Below are 15,782 nucleotides of genomic sequence, written 5' to 3'. Positions count from 1 at the left end.
CTGTCTCTCCCACCCCCAACCGGTCAAGACAGATGCCCCCCCACCCTGAGCCATGGTTCGGCTCGAGGTTTCTGCCTCTTAAAGGAAAAGGAAGCTTTTCCTTGCCTCTGTCACCTAGTGCTTGCTCTTGGTGGGAACTGTTGGGTTTCTGTAAATAACATCACAGAGTACGGTTTAGACCTGCTCTTTAATGAAAAGTGCAGTAAGACGTTGTTGTGATTTGGAGCTATAAAATTGAAATTGAATTATCAGATTAGTTTTGGTGATATTTTTATTATCCCATTGTGAGTCAACATGACGTTTCATAGGATTCCTTGACAGACATTTTCTAAATTTAGATTGCTTTTTACACATTTATAATTTAACAAAGGTTAAATACTTTTAAATGGATTAAAAGTAGTTAACCTTTATTCAACCAAGGTGTCTGTACAACATTAATTTAAAACGCAGTACGATTTCACCTGAGAGCCATGAAACAGATAGTCTGGGAAAACCCTGGACAAATTTCCACTAAATTTGAGATTTGCTCTGCATGTCCGTCTAGCCAAGAGCCCATTCAAGCCCATTTTTAATTCTTCCAAATTGAGGCACCAATCACAACCGTTGAGGCGGGCTTTCTGCGCTAACGGCGCAGCAACGGCACATTTGACATGATTGCCTCCGAAGTGCAGCAACCCGTTAATGTCGCTGCTGCGTCTCACAGATCATTGGTCTGATTGGTTAAAGGACTATCCAGTTGCACCCAGAGGCATTTAAGCAGCGTCCGTTGGTGATACCCCTCTGTTAATGAGCTGTGAATTAACCTTCCCAAGGCTGAATCCCATTTCTCCTCTTACCCCTACCCCTTACCCCTAGCCCCTGGCCCTTGAAACCAAGGGGTAAGGGTAAGGGGTGAAAACATGCCCCTATGAAATGGAACACCACTTGGTTACATCACCATACAGTATTGATCACAAACTTCCAAGATGCTGTCTGTAAGTGTGTGTACGTCGATTGCATGGGTTTTGACAACAGTGTCATATGCATTTGCATATTTTATAGTATATTGTAAATTTACGTTCACTTTGGTGGTGCAGAGGCAAATGTTATTATCTGTGAAGGGTTAGGTCTTTTTTAAATACATATCTGTATACAAACACATGGTGTTGTATATCTGTTTCAGTTATCACTGTTTTGAATGTCATTGATGTTCAGAAAAACATTTTGTTAACAAATATCTGTCTTTATTGCCCAATAAATTAAACATAACAGGCAAAACATTACATAACAAATTACAGAACCGTTATCAACTATTAAAACCATAACTTAGATGTCACACACATAAAAAGGCACTCATATGTGTAAAACTAAAAAAGACCACAAACAAACAAATTAATACAGCTGTTCTGATATTCCAGACCAGTCTGATGCCTGTTGCCCAGTAACCCTTCCTTCACATTTCTTTCATCAGTCCTAACCAACAAACATATAGAAGTGCATGAACAGGAATTAATTACAAATGATTACAATAATACAGTACCAATGCAATAATGAATGGGTACAACATGAACACATCATTTAAGAAATTTCTGCTCGTTTTTCCCCCCAAAGGGGATCAGCTGCTGTGTCCTCCTGTGTGAAACAGGACGGTATGTGTAAAGCACGTAGCGATGTATCATAGACCGTTAATCTTAATATATGTATATATACAGTCTATGCGACGTTTACAGTCCATTCAAGGCAGAGAAATGCGGGCCTGTTGTGTAAATCAACGTTAACGTTAGCGGTTAGCATAGCAAGCTAGCAATTTATACAAAGTTTCAGTTAATAACATGGTTGCAAGTAAATATGTAGAGGACTGTACAGACTACAAAACAAGACCGTCGTCCTTTTTAAATCAATTATTTTAGCCGAAAATTCTTACATTTATGGGTCTCTCCGGTCGATGCAGCAGCCATTGTTGCCTGTTGCACAATGTATATTGCTACCCCTCAATCATAAGTAAGCTCACGCCCTCCCTAGATTTTTTTAATTCACTGTCTATGGTTCCAAGGGCCATACACCCATTACCCCTTGATCAAAAAGAGTATTAGGACAGCACTAGGTCTTGCGTGAACACACAAAACCTAGGGGAAGGGGGAAGGGGTAGGGAGAAGATAGAGAAATGAGATTTAGCCCAAGACCCACTCTTGGTAACAACTGAGAAGGGTCTGGTGTCAACCAGCCTATGGAACACAGAGCTTTATAATTTATTTTATTTAAACGGGGACAATGCACAAATTGACGTTAACCTTAAGAACAAGGAGAGATGCAGTGTATCGTGTTTTAGCACAAGAGCTATTTTCTGCCTGTAGTCCCTTTTTTATTCTTCAAAACGTTACATTGTTCTTGAAACATCTATCTTAAATAAAAGGAGTCTCTGTCCGTCTGTGCTTCGATTTTCCTTAAAGTTCATCCGGTCAACTTCACACTTGGGCGGGTGTATTGCTAAACACCCTGGGAAGTGTGGTGTTGAGTGCGAGCTCTTGAGATCTACTGGACATATTTATCAGTAGTGCTTTATGTAATCACTATGTAGGGTATTGACTATGTTAACCGTTACTCCGCTGCACGGCAGGCTGGGAACAGCTCTCCATTGCTTGTTACAGTACATTCAAGAACAGATGAAGAAAGAGAAGACCAGAGATTTAACACTGTAGCAAACTCAAACTTTTATGGCATTAGCAATGTAACTTTCGGAACGATCGTTTTTGTTCCCAGAAGTAGCTTGGTCCCAGAGAGCTAATGCACTTTACATAAACATGTAACATAAAAACCATTCTAAAATCAACATAAACATGAGATCAACAAAGCGTCCTAGGACACAAAAGAACGACACATAGGACAGCTCAGATAACATCCTAAGAATTACCTGTAATAATTAAAGTGAAAAGGGCAATTTGGCAGTCAACATCTTGGTTGGTACCTTAAAGAAAAGGTTGCCAATTTAGATGGCATCAGTACCCGGTGGTACGCGTTCTGTCTAGCATTTAGCGCAGTGCATTTGCAACCATTAAGAACACAGGCTTGTGTGCGTTGTCTTCCCCAGCTCCACCCTCTCGTCCAAGAACCTACACATCCGGCTAAAAAAAACAAACACAAGATGGCAACTGCCAAATTGCCAAACTTGAGGCTTCAAAACAGTAGTCCACAAACCAATATGTGACGTCACTGCTACATCATCCACTATTTTTACAGTCTATGGTGTTGAATGTGGTGTGAAGGCAGTGTCTTCAAATGCAGATTGTCTTGTTGATTATCATACATCCAGTGAGTGTTGAGTCAATTCCACTTAGACATTTTTATTTGCACTTTCATAAGTCCATATCAGTGTAACCCAGTAGTGGTTCTAATGCCAGAACAGGTGGTAACATTTGTTTTTTTGCAGCCTGGCAAAATGTAAATAGCCCAATTGATTATAGATCCTCAGCTGTCAATTTGATTAAAGGCAAAGTGGTGCACCTCGTGATAGGAGTCACTGTGTCAACCTAATGGAGTGTGGCTAAATAAACAGTCACCTGGCCAATCAGACGGCCTTCTCTGAGGGCTTGACACCATCAAAGCAGGTTGTGATGCTGTGCTAAAGGAGTGCACAAGGTCTGTATCAAACAGGAAGTGCCCTGACATTGTTAAGATAAGGGTGATATTTTTAATGATCCTTTAGAGGGAAGTTGGTGTAACAGCAAACAGCAGTAGTTGTGACTGTGAGTAAAAAAAAAGTAACTGTCCCAATACTTAAATCTCCACTATAATATAATGGAACAAATAAAGGGTAGGTAACAATCCAGCAGTAGGATATATAAAGACAAATTAAAAAATCTATGTAAAAAAAATGAACCTATTATCAGAAATTAGTGCAATATTTAAGTAACTGTTGTTGTAATGTTAATGGTGAATATTATAAAATAAAATTAAGTGATCAATACAAAGCACAGTCAAGTAGCCAAACATAAGCACCTGTAGCCAGGCTTTGATTTTCAGTATTGCCTGCCTGTTGAGAGCCGTAACCAAGCAGTGAAATGGAAAACAGCAAGCCTGAAAGCGGACTTTGCACCCATTCCCCACCCTCCCCCTCTGCCACCCATCTCGAGGGAATACAAATTAACCCATGAATGGAAAGACAAATGTTTAGCCTGGGAGAGAGATGGAAAGAGAAGGGTGGGGGCCTTGCAGTAAAAGAAAGAGAGATAATTTAATAAGACAGCGTTTCTAAACTGGCTCACACCAGCGCAGTTTTTCCCTCCAACCTTGCACGCACACGCACGCACGCGCCTAACACTGAAGTCCTGTTGTGCTGATGATGATGATTAGAACCGCTGACCTGACGGAGGGGATGGGAATGAATGTATGCAAGCATGGCTGAAATTGAAGAGAAGTGTCCTGACTGCCACCGTGACTGGTAATATGTCACGTCTATAGTATGAGCGTACATCAGCTCCGCAGTGGTCATCTGCACAGCAGTGATGGGGCTTGTGGGAGATGGTGGTATGGTGACATCAGTCCGGTCTGCCACTAAGCTCCGAGGAAGGCCAACTCATCCATTGTTCTGCTGTGCACCCATGTTTTATTTTAGATTTGCTTAGACAGTAGTATATTTTTAGCCCTGTGATAGACTGGCAACCTGTTCATGGTATACCCGGTTATACCTCACCTTTTGCTCAGTGTCAGATGGGGTAAGCACATGCAAATGTTCATGCTTTGCTTATAACGTGCATTTAGTTACAAATGTTCTAGCCCTGACGAAAGGTACAGATACAGGTAGCTAAATAATAGATGGTGTTCTGACATGGAGACTAAAGGCAGAAATGTAGCAAATTAAATAAACATAAATCCCCAAAATATCATTGAACGTCATTTAGAAGACACAAAAATGTTAATGCCGTGAAATGTTTCATTACTTCCACAGATTATGTGGTTTATTAACTGACAAAAGGGATAATCCACTGAAATTGCACATCACAGTTGTTTAGAGGTGTTGGGGAGTTCACTGGACATGAGGAATATTGTATGAATCCTTTTGGAACTCCAAAGGGAGCTTTGTGAAATTCGATAAATCTAAGTACATTAGCCGTTTTAAGCATAATACGACTACATTAACGGCCAAACTGTTGGAGGTCAAGGTGCATCGTGGGTAATTTAGCCAACAAATTCTGAGAAGGAAAAAGAATGTGTGGAATAGAAAAAAAGGTGATATGTACTGAATTGCATATCATTATTGTGTCTGGAGATTTTTTAAACAACAAATGCATAAGTAAAACTATCAGACAACATAAAACACCAACACTGTCTACAGTACATTGTCATCAGCTAATTTTCAGAAAAAAACTATTCGAATAATTTGCTGTTTGCGTTGACAGTTAGTGTTTTGTGATTAGAAAGTCATTTAAAAGTGATGCTTTATTGATTTATGCAAAACCAAGTATTTGTACCTTGGTACTACCAAGTAGTACCAAGGATTTAGCCCAGAGATACAGCTCTGTCATTAATGGGGAAACCATTTTTTCTACTCTGCTCATCAGTAGTTTTCTCAGTTTGTTTAACTTGCTGGTAATTAAAAAAAAGTAATGTGGTAAACCGATTGCTGAAAATGTAGCCCGGTGTCCTGAGAATGAAGTACATTTTTAATGTTTTTTTTAACTCTACGTCCAACGTTCAGTTGGACGTTCAGTGCTGTGCTAGTGTGTCCTTTATGCAGTAAATGGGAGAAATGCTTCTTTTAACGTGAAAAAAAATCACACATAAAGGGCTCTTTTGTTTCCATTTCCTCTAGTACACAAACAAACCTATTACCACCCCACACCCTACTTCGCCAACCACCTATCGAAGTGCAGATTACATTACATTTGTGGCAGGGGTGCTGCCCATTTAGATGACTGATATGCGCTAGGAGGAGCCCTGGGTAGGCAGAAGCTGATTTATCTGCTTGTTTTCTAGCTCTGTTGCCCAGGCTCTGTCAGTCAGCCAACCTAAAGGTACCCTGTTAAAGGCAGTAGAGAGCCAGAGCAGGATGGGAGGACGGACAACACTTACCTCACTCTGTCTCCTGGGCCAGTGCGTGTGATTTACAGAGGCAGTGCTGACTCAGACTGGCTATGATCTGTGTGTGTGTGGAGACAAAGATACTCAAACGGTTGATAAGTGCGTAATGATGAGGTAGCAGAAGCTCTTACAGTGTTTAATAATTATTCTGCTCAGGTAGTTTAAGCAGACAGACTGCTGTGAATTGTCTGTTGGTTTTCAAACCAGCTAATTAACCCATTACGAATGTGATTAATGATTTCTACACATTGTGCCATGCAGGATTAACACAACACAGTACTTAAGTGTTTGTACCACATTGGGAGAACAGACATGAAAGGATGATTTGTTCTACTTTGGCTGGAGTCACCAGTCCACTCTGTGATTGCGTCTAGCCTTTTTTATTCCTACCCGGCCCTGTGTGGATCTAGAGTTAGAACATTTAGCAGGCTCGGAGCGTTTGTTTACGGGGCATTTATCATGGCTACAGAACAATCCACGCTGTCAGTGCGTCAGTTTGGGGGAGCTGTGGGAATAAATCAACACTCCTCCAGCCTGCCACAGCTAGCCCACCACACACTCACTCGTTCATTTAGACTGGTTGGAGAGGAAAAATAAGAAAAGAAAGGGAAGCTCTAAGTAAATAGAGGTAGATGTAGTTAAAGAAAATGCACAGATCAAAGTTGTGGGGATTAGATTGTGGAGAGATGACCAGACTCTGTTTTTGTACCAGTGATAAATGGGCAAGGGAAGCATTTAGCCTGGTTGTGCATGCTAGAAATGACTAGGATTCAGTATACTTCAAATAACTTCTTATCTCTCTAACTTGTCACCTTTTTTCTTTTCAGTGCGCAGTAAGCATCTGTTTAGTTTCCTTGTTTTTTTCTAAGAACCAATGTTTTTTGTTTTTGTTTTTTCTCCCCCACCATTTTTCAAAAGTATTTTCAGCTTAAACCTGTTTCTCCCTCTCTGCCTTCTATCAAATAAAACCACCTCCTTTATGGATTTCTTTAGAGGAAACAAGAGTATTCCCAGCGGCTGCTTTTTCATCCCTGAAAGACAGATTACCTGACATTTCTAAATGCAACCAGGTCCAGCCTCTGGTTTTATTGTGAGAATGTCTGGAGTGCCTTAACACACTATTTTAGGTGCTACTAAAAGAGGGAATATTGTGACACAGCTGTTTCACCTGCTGTAGTAAAGGGAAATGAGCACTGCCTTATAAGATGTGGCTCTGCACCATCTATCCTCAACAGTGTAAAACACAAAAAGATCAACAGTGGCCGACTTGTTCTAGAGGTGTTTTTAGGCATTTATTATTTGAATGTGATTGCTAATAAATCCCAGTTGCTTCACGTATAAAGGATTTACGTGGGAAGGGCTTGTTTAGATTGATTACCAAGAGATTATGAAAAATGTTTTGCCCTTTCATCTATGCATGGCTTCATCTTTTTGTCCTTTTTACTCAAAACAACTTGTTTTACATTACTAGTGAGGCTGTATTTGGTCATAGCAGTGCGTTGATAACATGCTCACAGTGAAAATATTAGCTTGCTAATGTTTAGCAGGTTGTATTCAGCAACAAGTTTAACATGTTAGCATGCTAATATTTGCTAAGTAGGCCAAACACAAGCTACATCTGAGGCTAGTATTTTGGCATAAATGAAAGTAACGTACAAGCTCAATTTTGACCTGGTGATGGTTTGTTTGTTTTATTTGGATCCCCATTAGCTTCAGCATAAGCTAAAAGCTCGTCTTCCTGGGGTCCTTCAATCTGTTCTTTGACAATACTCTTTATGACATCACATTACACACACAGACACAACATTTGAAAATACAAATCATAATTAAATCGCACAGTTAACACAAATAATACAAAAAATTAAATAAAAGACACTATTCCGAATAGATAGATCTATTTTAAGAAATAAGACAACAAAAAGCCCTATAACAGACTAATTTGTTATTAAATATTTAAATTCCTTTGAAGTCTTAAGTGTTTTTTTAAAACCATACTAAGTGTGCTGTTTGATAGTCTTTGGGAGCTGGATAAAAAGTCAAAAGATTACCAACATCATTACAAAAAGTCCTCTGGGGAATATAAATGGCTGTACCAAATCTCATAGCAAACAATGCTATAGAAGTTAAGCTATTTCAGTGTGGACCAATGTGGTGGCAATGCCATTCCTAGAACTAGCGTAGCTAAAAACTATTAACTAGTGACTTTACATTAACTGTAACATAGTTTGAAGTCACATCCTATTGGCGGAAGAAAGTGTAATAGTGTAATACTTCACATTCAACATTGTGTTTGGGTGGCAGCAGGCCAGTATTTCATGCTTAGACAGCCTAATCTACACTGGCTGTACGATTAGCAAAAGTCCTGTCTTCCATAGACCTTCTTAGTCCTGACCGGTTAGTAGCACCTGCACCTCGAACAGTCTTCTCATTCGGCTGCTGGCCTTTCCCTTATATCAAGGAATCCTGTCTTGGCATTATTGACAGATTGTGCTAATTTAACACCCTTAAACTAGTGTTCAAAGATTGAGATATTTGGTAGAACATTGCAATACTTAATTCATTCCAAAACAAAAAAAACAAGGGAATCTTGTGTTCCTGGCCTTTGCTATTTGTAGGTAATGGCTAATTGGAAAGCTTAAGCCATCTCAGTCATGAAATGGATCCTGTTTAAATAGCTGATATGAACTAACATTACTACAGAACAAAGCTAACTGTGGTGAAGGTACATCACCAAAGAAAAAAAACCTCTTACACTGAAACACATTTATAATACCAAATTCCTTGTGAAATCATGACATGCCACGTCAGCCAGTGCTTATAAAGCTAAAAGTCCCACACACATTTGAATTGTGAAAAAAACAATCCTCCTATACTCTTCTGTGAAACCTCATGGCAGTGTGCGCCGTGATTTATAGTGCAAGCTATCAGTTGTAAAAGTTACTGTTTACTTTATTTCAAACAGTAATTTCAGCAAAGACCTACTTCAGTGATTTTTTTATCTAATTAATGAAATCTAATAGACTGCCATTATGGTGAAGAAGACAATTTATGTCAACCTTTAATGGACCAAGGCTGAATCTTGGTAATGATTTATTTTTCTACAAAAGTGGCTTTGATGTATCATCTCAATCCTTTCAGCAGTAAACAAACAGGGACACACTTGATCTTTGCCCTGGTCCTTGGTGACTCGGTTATCCCGTTGAACCCAGGATTTGCCACTTTGGGTGGGAGCCAGTGCACAAACATTTGCTTGCCTAGACATATGCAGCGCCAGCCAGGCCTTTTGACTCTGGTGGGATATGACATAGGGAGAACTCCCTCCTCTGCACTCATCTATCGCTATTGATCCTCCTCAATGATGCTTTGGTGCCACAGACTCATAATCAGAACCTTTCCCACATGAGTGGAACAGCCCTTGGGTTGTTCCTAGACTATTTTTTTCTCCAGTGAATAGATGCCTTCAATTTTGTTTATGTCTTCCTATATGAAATTGAGAAAAAGACAAATGGAAAGTTCTCTGTCTACTGTATTTCTTTGTTTGGCCATCCATCACTAGGACGTAGCTGATAGGGTGTATATGGTTACTCACCACCGTTCCATAACAATCTGCAGCAGTTAAGGGTCAGAACAGTTGTTAATGATTCAGAGGAAACTGAACCTTCCTTTGTGTTTGTTTATGATCAGATATTTTCACACAGGATTTTTGTATTATTATTTGGATGTGCTTTGCTGAGCATCACTACTGCATCTTTGCCATCCATTTTTTTCTGTGCGGCTGCTACGATGTAGCAGGTAATCAATCATGTTTGATGGTGTGGAAGCAGATGTTGGCCAGCTAGGGATTCACAGGAACAGCTGCCCGCTGAAAGGTCTGTGTCAACCATGCGGGTAACTGATACTTTTAGTAAATGGACTGATCCCGCTCACACTTCTGACAGGTTTATGGCCCTGACACATACCGGCCATCACTGTAGTAGGACATCTACTGAGAACGCTGAGCGGATGCTGTTATCATCGCTCTCTGCCCTGGGGTACGAGCAGGAGTGGTGTGTGCACAGGGCATGCTGTTAGAATAATATGTGACTGGATGACAGAATATCATGGGGAGTCTTTGAGGGCCGTGAAGCATTATTGCAACATCCTAGTGGGCCTGAAAAGTATAGGAGTTGTATTTTGGGAAATACCTGATATAAATACACTGTCACATTGTCACACTTTCTATTTTCTATCTCTTTTCCCAGTCTCTTTATTTTCACTTGATTGCTCTCTCTCTCTTATTTACACCCACCCACCCACATAGACAAAGTAATTTGACACTGATTTTAAAAACTGGCATTGATGCCGCTCATGGTGATGCTTGTTATTACTAGGGTCAGATAGCTTATGCTTGCTAGGACTGCCATTGTTATAGGATAAAAGCTTTGCAGCACGGGAGATCAATTGAAATGGTTCTGGTAGACAACATAATTAATCAGTCTGAACGATTAGTGTAAATGTTGCCTTTCCTCATAGCACTGACTGTTATCATTAGCTATTAGCCTAATTGTCATTCATTATCAGCTTTCATAGCTGTCAGCAAGGGCACATCACTGGATTTGCAATAGAATATTAATAAAGTCTAAATGTCCCAGTAGGAAGCGGCTGAATTGATAGTCAAACAACTTAACTTTTGATTAAAATGGAACTGACCCCGTTAAAAACCACTCACCAACATATCATATTGTACGTTTCCTGTATCTGTCTTTTGTTATCTGTAAAGCGTCCTTGAGTGCTCAGAAAGGCGCGGGTAAATAAAATGTATTATTATTATTATTATATCCATAAAATATTCCAATCTGACTGAATCGTAAGCCTTTAAACGCTCAAACAAAAAACGGTCTTTCAGAAGAACATTATTTTGTGAAAAGCTTTGGTTTTGTAATAGTTTGGGTTTTAACAGCAATGGGAAAAACGGCGTTATAAATAATGGCGTTACTAATGTAACTTTTATCAGTAACGAGTAATCTAATTGATTACTCTTCACATCCTAATTATGCCGTTACTGCCAAAAAATGCAGCACGTTACTATAAATTAAGCTGTTTTCTTTCATCAGACCAACTAGATCTCTGAGCCGAGAGGCAAAGACATTTTTTCTTCCTTGGTTAGTGGGCTGTGGACGAGACAAGCGCATACATGCTGACGATTGGCTGAGGTAGATTAAAATTTCATGGTAAGCCAATCAGAGGTAGAGTTGGGCAGGTGTTTGAAAGCACGCATAGTTGGAGTTCCAACCCAACAAACAACACAAGAGAGTCAGTCAACAAGAGACAGGTATGGCATTAAGAAATCAAAGGGGGGGGGGGGGGGGGGGGGGGGGACTTTTCCTCCTAAAGATTTTCCACCACTCCAAAACATAGGGGAGACACTTTGTTTCTCTCACTATGACTGTGGCTGCTCTCTCAATTTTCCCTCGCTCTATCACACTCACACTTACACACACACACACACACACACACACACACACACACACACAAACACACACACACACACACACACAAATGTATACCGGCTCAACACTCACAAAAGCGCACTCACGTAATGTGCTCTACAAAGAGTGTATTTATTTATTTAATTTTGCTTTAGTCCATAACAAATTTAATTTTGCCCAGTTGTGACCTGTCAAGGGGCAATACATTTCAAAAGTTCCAAAACATCTATTGTGTTATTTGTATCAATCCACTAGACATAATATCTACATACATGGCATTTGATTGGAGGCTAGTCTCAATTTGTCCCACAGCAACATTATAATAGTTTAGATGTGTGTACAGTTTCTGTTAATAATGTATTGTTATAAGTGTCCATTTTATTATAATATTAAGATTTGCCATGGATAATTGGATATTTTAAGCTCCGTTAAAGAAAATGAACTGCTACCTCCTTTCTCAGCTCTAGCCGCTGAAAAGAAATAAGAGGAGAAATCAGACCAATTACAACAGCTGGTCAGTCTGACGTCATGCTCATTACTCTTCATGAGCTCGCCCAGTTGTGTTGGTTAAAGGATGCTGATAACCAGGCTCTCATTGGCTAGCTGTTGGCCAATCAGAGTCAAGTAACAAGGCAACCAAGGCATTTTTTTTCACAGAAAATGTTAGTCCATGGTAGAACTGCAGACATTACCATAAAGTAATGAAATACGTGTGGCAGGGCACCTTTAATCTAGTTTCAAGGTCTACTATCCATCACAAAAAACAATATAGATAAGCTGGTGACGATAACACAGTACACTGCAATTCAAAGCTTGTTTGATACAATTTTAAACCTGCAATAATTTGATATTTTTTCCCTTGGCAAGTCACCAAATACAGCACAGCAAGCTGTAAAGCTACACTGCCATTTCATCACCTAATAAAGTTCCTATCTCCAACACGTTGGCTACACATCCAACAGACATAGCGAGACATTCTTTTGGTGTTGTGTTTCTGGCCAAAGTCCAAAATCATTAAAAGCGTTAATATTGGTTTGTCTCAGAAAAATAGGTGTACTAGACCACTCCAAATGAAGCACCATTCTTTTACTGATGTTCTGCAAACCAAGTGTTATTTACCTCAGCTCCTGGAACAATTACGTTCATTTACATTTGGCATTTTCAACGACACTATTTGCCTGCCCTTGTAAATAAAACAACTTATGACTTTAACTTTTGACATTGCCTTTAAGCCGGAGGATTTTGGGAATGGTGTGCATTGAAAGTAACGTAGCAATGCTACTTGCCTCTGGCTTATGTTTCTTAAGGCAAAATTAATAAATATTACATATTACATATTACATATTATATTACGCTTTTGCATGCTTTACAGACTCTTTATTATTAAGTTTTCAGGCAGTGTTGTACACAGATGAGTCTGTGTGTGAATTTTTATTTTAGGAAATGGATGTGAGAAAATATAGCAGAGGAGAGATACTTGAAAAGATTAGCTTTTGGCAGCCATATTTATTTTTGATAACAAATTTCTAACCGTTTTGATTTGGATATGTGGCTGAAACTGTATTTATGACTCTTTTATTTGTTTTCTGATACACACATTCCTAAATATTCCACATCAGACTCTTCATACTTAAATACATTCATCATAGAATAGGTGCTTAGTGTGGAGTTTTTATGCCCAAACTGAAAAAAGATAAGGAACAGCTGGTTGACCTGTTTTCCTGTTTCTTACATTTTTACCTGATTTTAAATACATCTTATGGCAGTAATTATCTGTCAACCAAACAAGGCCAACCCATCATTTGGCTTCCACTCCGCACAAAAACATCTTTTCTCTTCCAAATGGTATGTGGCACCTGACTCAAAACAGTGGCCCCTGATCTCTTACGTGACCTTACCCTGAATATGGGGGATCACTGACTGGGAGGGGTAATTAAAAGGAAGTCTTTCGGCAGCCTGTGCAGCTAGTAGAAATAATTGGTTTGAAGGCCTGGATATATATAGTGCTTGCTATAGTCACACATGGGATCATCTATCCCATGTGTTCTGTATTGCAACTCCATAATGGGGTCTTCCACCCCATTATGGAGTTGCAGTTGAACAGAATAGCACTGCGTATTGACAGCTTTGTGCAGATTGTCTTCTAGTAGCACCATTAATGCTGGCTCACAGAGACGTAGATGGGAAAATTGTTAAATGAGGCCACAGACGCAGTTACTCTATCATTATTGTTATAAAAGCCTGCAGAGTTAAAAGACAAGGGTTTTTTGCAACTTAGAAGTTTAATAAATTTGAAAAATGCACCACTGTCATGTCACCCGCCTCAACTCACCCCTGTGACACCCAGACACTACCACCCCCCCACAGTTCTGTCAGATTTTAATACAGATCTGTAAAGGTAAAAAGTTTTACAGTGGGGCTCAAAAGTATGGGCACTCCAGGTAAAAATGTATATTATTGTGCATAAAGAAGTTAAGAAAAAATGGAAAAATATTGAAAAAGCATTAGTCTACATTTGTCTAATATGTCACTAAAAGTTAGATTTTATTTCCATCATTTACACTTTCAAAATAACAGAAAACGAAAAAATGGTGACTGCAAAAGTTTGGGCACCTTGCAGCGTTTATAGCATGCACCGCCCATTTTGGAAAGCTGAGAACTGACAGTGTCATGGATTGTTCTCAATCATCGTCTGGAAAGACCAGGTGATGTCAATCTTAAGGTTTTAAATGCCAAGACTTATCTGACCTCTTCCCAACAATCATCACCATGGCTTCTTCTAAGCAGTTGTCTTGAAAACTGAAACTGAAAATGGTTGATGCTCACAAAGCAGGAGAAGGCTATAGAAGGTAGCAAAGCGTTTTCAGATGCCAATATCCTCTGTTCGGAATGTAAATAAGAAATGGCCGTCATCAGGAACAGTGGAAGTTAAAAAAAGATCTGGAAGACCAAGAAAAATACCAGACACAACAGCGAGTTGTGGTACAACATTCCACTATAACGAGATACTTGTTCAAACATGGTCTTCATGGAAGAGTTATCAGAACAAATCTAAGTCCTCACCACAAAAATCAGCGTTTAAAGTTTGCAAATGAACATGTAGACAAGCCTGATGCAATGTGGAAACAAGTTTTGTGGATCGATAGAAAAAGAACTTTTTGTCCAGAATGACCAAAGGTATGTTTGGAGAAGAAAGTGCACAGAATTTATTGAAAAGAACCTCTGACCAACTGTTAAGCATGGGGGTGAATCAATCATGCTTTGCGGTTATATTGCAGCCAGTGGCACAGGGAACATTTCATGAGGAGAAGGAAAAATGGATTCAATAAAATTTCAGCAAATTTTGGACGCTTACTTGAGGCCATCTGTGAAAAAGCTGAAGTTAAAAGGATAATAATCCTAAACACACCTTAAAATCTACGGTGGATTAAATCAAGAGGCCTAAACTGAAGGTTTTGCCATGGCCTTCACAATCTCCTGACCTCAACATAATTGAAAATCTATGGATAGACCTTAAAAGAGCAGTTTGTGACAGCCCAGAAATTGCAAAGAACTGCAAGACTTTTGGAAGTAAGAATGAGCAAAGATACCTCAGACAAGAATTGACTCTTAGCTGGCTACAAGAAGTGTTTACAAGCTGTGATACTTGCCAAAGGGAGTTGTACAAGGTATTAACTCTGCAGGGTAACCCAAACTTTTGCAGACGCAATTTTTTTGTTTTCTGTTATTATAAAAGACATATTATACAAATTTCTATGCCATTTGATGCCTTTTGGAGATTGTCCCATCTTTTCTTGGCTTCTTTATGCACATTAATACAAGTTTTGGGGGGGTCCAAACATTTGAGCCCCACTGTAGTTTGGAGAGTGTGAATTTTCCTTAAAGATTTCAACAGTGATTGGCAATGTCAACTGCAGTAGTAATACTGTATTGCCACTTCTGTAGTATTTTTTTACTATTGCTATTACCATTTGCCTGCTCTCAATCAATGTCTAAAATCCACTTTTTGACTCACCAGCCAAGGGGACTGGTTGATTAAAAAAATTCACCGGTCAAGCTAATTTTTTACTGGACCACTTAACTATTCGCTTTTTGTGTCAATTATACGTGCATTTCATTGAGATAATACGGTATACTTATTAAATAAATACTAGGAGCAGAGTCAATTGAGAGTTTAATTGAGTGCATGTTTAATTTACCAACTCAAAAAAGGGGATTTACTTTTAACTTACTAAAGAAGTACTAAGAAATTTTATA

The 15,782-nt window shown here is 39.2% G+C and overlaps 1 protein-coding gene and 1 long non-coding RNA gene across 5 annotated transcripts in view; one reads left to right on the top strand and one right to left on the bottom strand.

The window, feature by feature from the left end:
• Nucleotides 1-4,348, bottom strand: part of LOC117956416 — a 126,011-nt gene extending 121,663 nt beyond the window's left edge. Inside the window, exon 1 of the long non-coding RNA XR_004659262.1 lies at nucleotides 4,333-4,348. This is a non-coding gene — a long non-coding RNA (uncharacterized LOC117956416). The remainder of the gene's footprint in view (nucleotides 1-4,332) is intronic.
• Nucleotides 1-15,782, top strand: part of trappc9 (trafficking protein particle complex 9) — a 230,700-nt gene that overhangs the window by 156,254 nt on the left and 58,664 nt on the right. The window lies entirely within an intron of this gene.

This window comes from Etheostoma cragini, chromosome 14 (assembly GCF_013103735.1).
Source record: "Etheostoma cragini isolate CJK2018 chromosome 14, CSU_Ecrag_1.0, whole genome shotgun sequence".
NCBI classification, from domain to species: domain Eukaryota; kingdom Metazoa; phylum Chordata; class Actinopteri; order Perciformes; family Percidae; genus Etheostoma; species Etheostoma cragini.
This window is presented reverse-complemented; position numbering and strand designations above follow the sequence as displayed.